We start from the raw sequence: 10,748 nt of genomic DNA on the forward strand, positions 1-10,748 counted from the left end.
TAATTAGTTTTCTATTGTTGAACATTTAGTTTGCTTCCAAACTTTTACTATTACAACAGCGCAGCAATGAGTAACTTTGTACCTGTGTTATTTTGCATGTGTGAGAGTGTAGTTGTGAAATAAGTTTATAGAAATGAAATAGTGAAGTCAAAGGGCGTGTGCATCTTGACAGATATTGCCAATTGCCTTCCGAAGAGTTTACGTCTCTCCAGCTGTGTATCAGAGTTCTCTGGCAGATCTTGAAGACTTGCTAGATTGATTATATCTCTAACTTGTTTATTTTCATCCCATACCCCTTCCCAGATATTAGGGATTCACAGTAACTTCTCTCTCAAAAATTTGCATTGTTAGATAAACTACCTTATTTAGTGCTTTCTTTCTTTTTCTTTTTTTTAATTTTCTTTTTTAATTTTTCCTTCTTCTCCAGAAAGCCCCCAGTATATAGTTTTATATTTAAGTTGTGGGTCTTCTAGTTGTGGCATGTGGGACACTGCCTCAGCATAGCTTGATGAGCGGTGCTGGGTCCATGTGCCCAGGATCCAAACGAGCAAAACCCTAGGCCACCAAGGCGGAGCACGCGAACTTACCCATGGGGCCATGGGGCGGTCCCCGTAGTGCTTTCTAATCTATAATAGCCAAAAATGAGCAACTTGGACTTTCAATGTACTTTTCTTCCCATGGCATTTTTAAAGCCAGAAAAAATCATTAGTAACTCCTTACTAGTAAAAACGTGGGCATCTCATCTATTACACAGTTTGACCTCCTGAATCACTGTCTCCAGTCCTACCATCAGCAATCCAAGGTTTCTTCCAGATAGCTCCAAGCTGCCCTGTTTGCTGCTTCGCTGGGTCAGGTGGAGGTGGGTCTTGGATTGGAGACCTGGCCTTTGCCTGTTTTCCTGCATCTTATCTAACCAAGCTACTGGCCCAACTTTGAACTATTCATACCCCCTAGCTTCTGTATATTCCCTAATAGGAACTGAATACACCGTTCTGTGCACAGTAAGCACTGAAGGATGGATAGCTGAGAATATAAAAGCTGTTTCAAAACTTCTCTATAGATTATACATTTCGGATCCGATTTTCTTTCTTAGGAAGCATCTAAGGCTCCCTGTATTGGAGACTGTATTACATCTCCTCCCGTACACCACAAAAGAAGAATGTTCTTGATAAGAACCCTTCCTGAGAACCAGCTGTAGAGACATCAATATCTCTCACTAGTGGTGAGAATTCAATTTATGTTTACTTGCATAACTAAGAATAATCGATGGTTATAATGGAAACGGGGGGGGGGGGCAGCCGGTGGCGTAGCATTAAGTTCGTGCGCCCCACTAAGCGCTTAAGTTCGCCGGCTCCACTTTGGCGGCGGCCCGGGGTTCACCAGTTGGGATCTCCGGCGCTGCCCTAGCGGCCCGTCAAGCCATGCTGTGGCAGGTGTTCCACTTATAAAGTAGAGGAAGATGGGCACAGATGTTAGCTCAGGGCTAATGTTCCTCAAAATACTACTACTAATAATAGTAATAATAATAAAACAATGGAAACGGGGCAGTATGTGATGGCTATGTGCTTTGACAATATACGGGGTGGCCATAAAGTCTGGAAATAGACATTATTTTATCATGTGTTGAAATATAATATCAATAGACCCTTAATATGTATTCATTTATGTTTCCAGATCTTTTGCAACCCTGTAAATATAGTACAACTATCACTGAGGTGAGTTTAGGGAGAGTGTGAGAAGTGGGATGAGCTCTGATCGTCATACGCAGACAGCAACTGCGAGTAAATGCATTTTGCCTCGTTAGGTGCTAGGGGAGAGCAACGGGAGGGGGATTAACAGATTACTAGATAATTTCAGTATTACTCTATATTAGGAAAAACTCCAGTCCTCCCCCTGTTTCTCCTTTCCTCTCATACTACTATCTCATTCCCAACACTTCTGACACCAGATGTATGGGGGTTTTCCCCACACCAAGCAATTCCGTGATACTAGCTGGGTATCCCACTTCAGCTCAATTCTGACACTATCTACCTTGAGATAGCATCAGGTCTCACCTCACCGGATAAGGGTTCAGTCCTACAAGACTGCCCCCCCGCCCCCATCTATTTCAGGTGCCAATTGAAAGTTTAGGTTGTTACCTATACTTCTGACCAATCAGCTATAAATCAGAGGTTTCCATGACCCTTTCCTCAGGTTCAATGAATGTGCTAGAGCGGCTCACAAAACTCAGAAAAACAGTTTACTTACTGTTTACCAGTTTATTATAAGTACCTCATGCTACCCGATTGCACCACTGGAACTCCTATCAATTTATACTAAAAGAAGAGATAAAGGCTACAGATTGACATCCAGATGAAAGAGATGCCTGGGGCAAGGTACGTGGGAAGGAGCACGGAGCTTCCCTGTCCTCTCCAGGCGCCCACTCTCCCAGCTCTTCCATATGTTCACCAACCCAGAAGCTCTCCAAACCTCATACTTGTGGGATTTTTATGGAGGCTTCATCACTTAAGCCTGATCGATCATTATCCATTTCCAGCTCCTCTCCCCTCTGGAGAATGGGGGCGGGGCCAAAAATTCCAAAGCTGCTAATCATGGCTTGGTTTTTCTGGTGACGAGCTCCCATTCAGGAGCCCACCAAGAGTCACCTCATTAGAACAAAAGACACTGCTATCACCAAGAAAATTGCAAGGGATTTAAGAGCAGAAACTGTGTCAGGAACTGGGGTCAAAGACCAAATATTAGAGCAAAAGATGCTGCTAGTGCTCCTACCACTTAGGAAATCACAGAGTTTTAGGAGCTCTGTGCTGGGAACCGGGGGCAGAGACCAATATATATACTTTCTATTATCTCACATGCTCACATAGACAATAGCCAAAAAGAGAGTGAACTTAGGTATTGTATGAAAGTATTAGGATAAAGACAACCATTAGAACAAAAATACAAACTCTTCCTAACCAGAAGGTATGTTAAAAAAAAGAGGAGGGGGAGGAAGCAAATGAAATACGTCACATGGTGAAAGACCTAAATATATAAAACTATAAACTAGTAAGGCAGATCTGAGGCCAAATATATTGATTACATCAATAAATATATGTATACAGTCATGCATCACATAATGATGTTTCAGTCAACAACAAACCGCATATACCATGGTGTCCCATAAGATTAGTACCATATAGCCTAGGTGTGTAATAGGCTGTACCATCCAGGTTTTTGTAAGTACACTCTTTGGTGTTCTCACAACAGTGAAATCGCCTAACCATGTATTTCTCAGAACTTATAGCTGTCATTAAGAGATGCATGACTGTAAATGGGCTTACCACACCTGTTAAAAGAAAATGATTTTCACATTGATTAACAAAGCAAAACCCAACACTATGCTGTATAAAAGAAACATCTAAAATGAAGAGATTCAAGAAGACTAAAAGTAGATGCGAAAACAAAAATGTACCAGAATTTTTAAAAATTTAAGCAGGGGTTGCAATTGTAATTATCCAAGAAAGCAGAATTCTGACAAAAAAGTTTTAAAAGAGATAAAGAAATTTTTACCACAATTAAAAAAAGAGATAAAGAACTACATTTAACATGGGGAGAAATAGAAGCACACCAATAATAGGAGACTTTAACAAATCTCTCAACTCTAGAAAGAGGGAGTGAACAAGAAATAAGTAAGGATATAGGAGACCTAAACAACATAATAAATGAGATAAGTTTAATATATATTAAACACTGAACCTTGATAATAGACGATACACTTTTTTTTCAAATGCATATAAAGCATTCACAAAAATCACAAAAATGTGGCATGTTCACATCTTAGGCCACAAAGAAAATCTCAGTAAATTCCAAAGGGAAGAAATAATGATACAAATAGTATTCTCTGGCCCACAACGTAATATAACTAAAACCCAAAATTTCTTCCAACAGGAAATTTTAAAACATACTGTTAAACTGCTCCTGGGTCAAAGAGGAAATGCAAAGTAGAATTTTTTTGAAAATAGTAATAATGAAAATCAGAATCTATGGGAAATAGTTAAAATAGCTATCAGAGAAAGATTTATAATATTAAATACCCATATGAAAAAAAGTAAAAATATATGAATAAACATTACAACTCAAAAAACTAGAAAAAAGCCCAAGGTAAACAAATGTTAGGAGAAGGAAGAAATTAGTAAAAAGAAAGGCAGAGATTACTGGGTTTGAAAACCACCACAACAAAAATAGCACTATTAAATCCAAAACTATTCTTTTTGAAAAAATAAAAGTGGTAACTTATTAACTAAACTACTCCAGAGAAGGGGAGACAGCACAATACGTGAAATTAGAAATGAAGAGACACAGAAGAGAAAATTTAAAAAATATTCTATATATTTGAAAAGTTACATTAAATGGATAATTTTGTAGAAAAACACAATTTAACAAAATTGACCCCTGTAGAGACAGAAGGTCTAAACAGATCATTTCACACAAAAGAATTAGAGAAACTAGAGTTCCCCTACAGAACAAAACAGCCCAAATAGTTTCACTAGATGAGTCTATCAAACTTTAAAAAAGTAAATCCAGGGCTGGCCTGGTGGTGTAGTGGTCAGGTTCAGAGCTCCACTTCAGCACCCTGGGGTTCGCGGGTTTGCATCCTGGGCACAGACCTACGCACCACTCATCAAGCAATGCTGTAGTGTCGTCCCACATAGAAAAAATAGAGGAAGATTGCTACAGATGTTAGCTCAGCGACAATCTTCCTCAAACAAAAAAAGAGGAAGATTGGCAACAGAGGTTAGCTCAGAGCCAGTCTTCCTCACCAAGAGATAAATAAATCCTTAACTTCTTAAACTATTCTAGAGTACAGCAAAAGAAAGAAAACTCCCAAACTCACATTAGGAAGTGAGTGTAAGATTGATTCTTAAACCTGAATTTTATAACCATGACAAAGACCATAACAAAAAAACCCACTATAGATCAATTTCACTTATTAATATTGACCCAACAGCAGGTTAAGAAAATATTTATCATAACCAAGTGGATGATACTCCATGACTGCAAAGATGGAAACTCAAATTAGGAAATCCATTAATATAATCTATTATATTAATTGATCCAGGGTGGAAAAAATGTATGATTATCTCCATAGATGCAGATTGACAAGTTTTAATACATAACAAAATGAAAAGCAAAGTAAAAAGACAACTGGAAAAAACAAGTTATAAATTATATTACAGACAAAGGGTTAATATCTCTGATAAGAAACAAACTTCTAAAAATACCAAAGAAAAAGACTAACAACCCTATAGGAAACTTGGCTAGAGACACAAACATATCACAGAGAAAGAAATACGAATTGCTGTTAATCATATGAAAAGATGCTCAACATTGCTCATAATTTTTAAAAAATGCAAATTAAAACTACGTAGAGATACCATATCTCACCCATGAGAGTGGCATACATCCAAAACTTTGATGACATGCTCTGTTGGCTGGGCTGTGAGCAAACAGGCACTCTAATATGTTGAGCGTGGAAATGCAAAATGGTATGACCTCTACGATGGGGAATTTGCAAAATCCAGCTAGCACAATTCGTGATGCCTCTTGATTAAGCGGTCCCACTTCTAGAAATCTATCCCAAAGATACTCTGGCAAAAATATGAAAAGAAGTGTGCACTATTAAATGCGGCATTATTTGTAACAGCTACAGCTTGGGAACAACCTAGATGGCCATCAATAAAGGGTATCACGCAACTATAAAATGAGTCTCGTGCACAATGAGTATTATGGAACAGTAAAAAGCAACGAGGAATACGCTATTATGGAGTGATCATCAAGAAATACTTCTAAATGAATACAGCAAGGTGTAGGACATGTGAATAGCATGCTATTGTTTATCTTAAAAAGGAGATATAAATATATATATTTCTAATATAAAAATGCTGGAAAAATAAATGGTATAATTAGAGAGAGAGAGAAGAAATAAGGTGGAAAGGACAAGGGTAGAAGACAACCTTGTCTGAATACACCTTGCTTTGCAGAGTTGATTTTGGAACCATGTAAATATTTTCTATAAATTATAAATTAGCATTAAATTAAAAGCAAAAGCAATTCCCAAATACAAAACAAGTGAATTTTCATTATTTTCACAACAAAAAGTTTTTTTAAAAAAGAAGAGAGATTTGGCTACAATACAAAAGCTACATAAACGAGTTAACACCTCTACTTCCTCTTATCACAAATTTCATATCCAGTTTTCTTTCTTGAGACTAAGTCTCCCTCTAGCGGAGACTACTTTTACAACTAGTCCCCCAAAACGAAGAAATCCTTTACCCGCTGTCTCCTGCCCCATGTCCTTAAATTACATAGGTATTTGAGTCACGAGTAAGAGGATGTGGTGGAAGATACTGAGCATGGATAGCAAACGATCAGGGACAGAGTCAAATTGTGGAAGGAAGTGGGGGGATGAGAGACATGAGAGGCTCTAAGAGCCAAGAAGATTAAGGCTATTCAACTCAAAATGGGGAAGGATCTGCAGCTTCCTGTTGTTGGAGGATTCCCACCACCTCTGGCCAGAAAGAGGTGATTAACATGCTGATGTCACTGTGTACTCAGGGGAATAGCTCCCCATCAGGCATTGCCAAAGGGAGAAACCCTGGTCAGAAATAGCCATGAGTAGGGAAGGAAGAGTGATTCTCCTGAGCCGCAGAAGGTGTGATGGGGCTGGACTCCAGGCATCCCTCCCATGCCAGAGTTTCACTGACCATTGAGCTCAGATGCTTTCATGAAAGCTTGGCTTCTCAGAGACTGATGAGGGGAAAGGTACTGGCACAGCCTCTTCAGTTCCTGGTAGGGTGGACCGGAGACTGGCCCACATGGGAAGTGCCCTCTGTAGGGAATGATGGGAGGGTCCTTTTGTCCTGGGCTGAGCTACCCTAGGTCTCATCTGACCTCACATAGTGGAAACTACTCAGTGGAGAACTCCCTTAGCAGGGAAACCTTTAAGAGCGGAAGCTTTTGGCACCTGAGCTAACAACTATTGCCAATCTTCTTTTTATTTTTCTGCTTTTTCTCCCCAAATCCCCCCCCCCCCCGTGTATAGTTGTATGTTTTTTAGTTGTGGATCCTTCTAGTTGTGGCATGTGGGATGCCGCTTCAACACGGCATGACGTGCGGTGCCATGTCCGCGCCCAGGATCTGAACCAGTGAAACCCCTGGGCGCCAAAGCAGAGCACACGAATTTAACCACTCGGCCACGGGCCAGCCCCTGTGCGTCTGTTTCTAAAAGTATGCAACTTCCGGCTGTCCAGGACCAGTTCAACTAACCCCATCTCTTATCAACAGAGTGATGAAGAATTGTCTTTCAGAAAATCTGCAAAGTCACGTAGCCAGAGCATGCGCAAAAGAAGAAATCTTGACCTGAAATGACCGGGGAACCAAAGATCCTCCTCCGCACGGAACCCAAGGACTGGGACGTGACTGGAACTTGAAAGTTGGACTCTTACCAGAAGTGAGGGGTCCCTCAGTCAGGAAGATCTGGTGTTACAATTCCTTCCCCACCTCATCAAAAATGTTTAGAACTCCATCCTAAATGTTTAGAACCCTGTCTTAAATGTTTGAAACCTTACCACAAACGTTTGAAGCCCTCCAGTCAGAACCTGTCCCACTAGCATTTCTTTCTTTCTTTTTTTTTTAAAGATTTTATTTTTTCCTTTTTCTCCCCAAAGCCCCCCAGTACATAGTTGTGTATTCTTCGTTGTGGGTCCTTCTAGTTGTGGCATGTGGGACGCTGCCTCAGCGTGGTCTGATGAGCAGTGCCATGTCCGCGCCCAGGATTCGAACTGACGAAACACTGGGCCGCCTGCAGCGGAGCGCACGAACTTAACCACTCGGCCACGGGGCCAGCCCCCCACTAGCATTTCTGCATGCCAGCCTGTTCTCCCTAACCTCTTAAGCCTTGCCCCAAATCCTGAACTGGGGAGACAGATCTGAGGGCACACCCGCCCTGTTCTCCCTGCAGATCCATCCTGCAGAATAAAGCTGATCTCTTTTCTCAAAGATTGATGCCATAATTAATCAGCTCTTTATGGTCATCAGGCAAGTGAACCCCCATTTTGTGTGGTAACAATGATATGCCATTCTTCCCCATCTATCACACTATGGTCTTATGCTCTGTAGAGAACGTTTGAGTGCTGCTGATGAAGATCAAGGCTGCCCCTGCCCCAGGGAGAGAAGTCCAAGGCGTCCTGCCGTACATACTGATCTGTATCACCTTCCAGGAAGCACAGGATGTCCTGACTTAATCCGATCTGATTTCTTATCTAAAGTTACAAGATCACCCAGTAACCAGACCCCACCTACACTGCTACCATTTTAATAATTTTTTTCATGATCTTTCCTTTGTCTTGTAAAGAAATAACTCACATACCTATGCCTTATAAATTTAGCTCTAACCCTCAACACATTGCAGCCCTTCACTGCCCATGGGTCCGGTCCCCATGCCTGCAGCTCTTACTGCCCATGGGTCCTGTCCCCATGCCTGCAGCTCTTACTGCCCATGGGTCCTGTCCCCATGCCTGCAGCTCTTACTGCCCATGAGTCCTGTCCCCATGCTACTCCATGCTATTCTCTGAATAACAGAGCACTACTGCCAGACCTTGAGAGTCCAAGAAATCTTTCTTTTGACTCCTCGACTCACCGAGCCTGCATCACTGCCACTTCAACATGTATTTCCAATCTCCTTTACAGTTTTCAATAAGAATAGAAAAAGAAATGAACCCTAAAAACAGTCTAGTTTCCTAAGTTCATTTTCTAGTCCTATAAAATCTAACCCCTTAATTAGCTCGGTAGTCCTGCTTTTTTACATATCTAGCTTGAGATTGCTGTCCAGGAAATTACTCATTTGAATAATTATTTCTGCCAAGTTCCACACCTTTCTTTGTCCTGCCTTACTTCCTCTCTTTAAAATGTGCCTATGTCCTCCCATGCACATTGCAATTCTGAAGGGAAAAAATTGGGGTAACTAGGTGTGGTGAGCCTTCCTAAAATGTAAATGGATGTAAAATGTAGCATATTTCTCTAGGAGTCTGTTAACAAAGAAGATATGTAAGGAAGAAAGAATATCTTTTTCCCCAAACGTGTTGATAAAGGCCAGCTCCCAGACCACAATTCTTTTTTTTCAAGACCATAATTCTTTTTTTTAAGACCATATTTTTAATATAACAAAAAGTAATATGAGCCTTATACAATGGAATTATTCAGTCTTAAAAAGACAGGAAATTCTGACATATACTACAACATGGATCAATCTTGAGGACATTATGCTAAGTGAAGTAAGCCAAACACAGAAAGAAAATACTGAAGGATTCCATTTATCTGAGGTACTTAGAGCAGCCAAAGTCATAGAGGCAGAAAGGGGAATAGTGGCTGCCATTCTACCGGGAGGAGGGCGAATGGAGAGTTATTGTTTAATAGGTACAGAGTTTCAGTTTTGCAAGATGAGAAGAATTTTGGAAATGGATAATGGCAATGGTTGCCCAACAATATGAATGTACTTGATACCACTGAACTGTACACTTAAAAAAGCGGTTAAGTTCGCGCACCCCACTTCAGCAGCCCAGGGTTTGCCGGTTTGGATCCCGGGTGTGGATCTAGGCACCACTCATCAAGCTATGCTGTGGAGGTGTCCCAGATATAAAATAGAGGAAGATGGGCACAGATGTTAGCTCAGGGCCAATCTTCCTCAAAAATAAAATAAAATAAAATAAATAAAATATATAGACGTTTATTTTGCTCCCATGTAAAAGTCTGGAGGTATGCCGTCCAGGGTTGTCAGGACAGTTCTGCTGGGTGAAGGCCTCAGGGTCTAGGCTCCTTCCCGCTCACTCTTCCTCCATCCTGAGAGTGGGACCCTGATCCTCACCATCCAAGGTGGCAGTAGTTTCAAAGAGCACACAGTGGCTGTCTTTTAAGGAACGATCCTTGGAGCCGTCATACAAAGATATTTCCCCTTACATCTCACTGGCCTGAATTTAGTCACACGGCCATACCTACCTGCAAATACAGCAGGTAGGAAATATAATTTTTATTCTGAGAGGCTATGTGTCTAACTAAAAATTACATTATTGTAGAAGTGTGGGGGAAATTATGTCCAGAACTGTTTCTGGCACTACATAATCTTTTTCCTTGGCTTATAGCATTATAGAAACTTCAGGTTTACGTTATTATATTTCATTATATTTCAACTTCTATATAGACTGCATCGTGTTCACCACCAACAGTCTAGTTGCCATCCATCCGTCACCATACACATGCGCCCCTTTTGCCCTCCCGCACCCCCCTTTCCCTCTGGTAACCACCAATCTGTTCTCCATCTCTATGTGCTTGTTTATTTATCTTCCACATATGAGTGAAGTCGTATAGTAATTGTCTTTCTCGGTCTGACTTTATTTCTCTTAGCATAATACCCTCGGGGCCCACCCATGTTGTCTCAAATGGCACGATTTTTGTCTTTTTTTTATGGTGGTACTAAGTAATCTTAAGCTCTTCTTATATATTCTTCCAGATTGTTTTCTCTTCTTGTACTATACACATTACCCTGCAACTTGCCTTTTCTTTGAATATACCACGGAGGCATCAGAGTCCTTAGTTGAAAGAAACACAAACCAACTCTGGCTAATTCAGCAGAAAAGTAACTTATTAAAGTAATTCATACAGTTTCTGGGAAGGCTGGAGAGTTAGACTTGGATTTTAAGTTATTCCTGACAGTT

At 40.6% G+C, this 10,748-nt stretch overlaps 1 long non-coding RNA gene across 1 annotated transcript; it reads left to right on the plus strand.

Moving 5' to 3' along the window:
• The first annotated feature begins 1,010 nt into the window (after positions 1-1,010).
• Positions 1,011-8,037, plus strand: LOC138924057 (uncharacterized). The gene is made up of 2 exons (XR_011438620.1): positions 1,011-1,222; positions 7,324-8,037. It is a non-coding gene; the product is annotated as an uncharacterized lncRNA (long non-coding RNA).
• The last annotated feature ends 2,711 nt before the right edge of the window (positions 8,038-10,748 follow it).

This window comes from Equus caballus, chromosome 5, assembly GCF_041296265.1.
Source record: "Equus caballus isolate H_3958 breed thoroughbred chromosome 5, TB-T2T, whole genome shotgun sequence".
Taxonomy (NCBI): domain Eukaryota; kingdom Metazoa; phylum Chordata; class Mammalia; order Perissodactyla; family Equidae; genus Equus; species Equus caballus.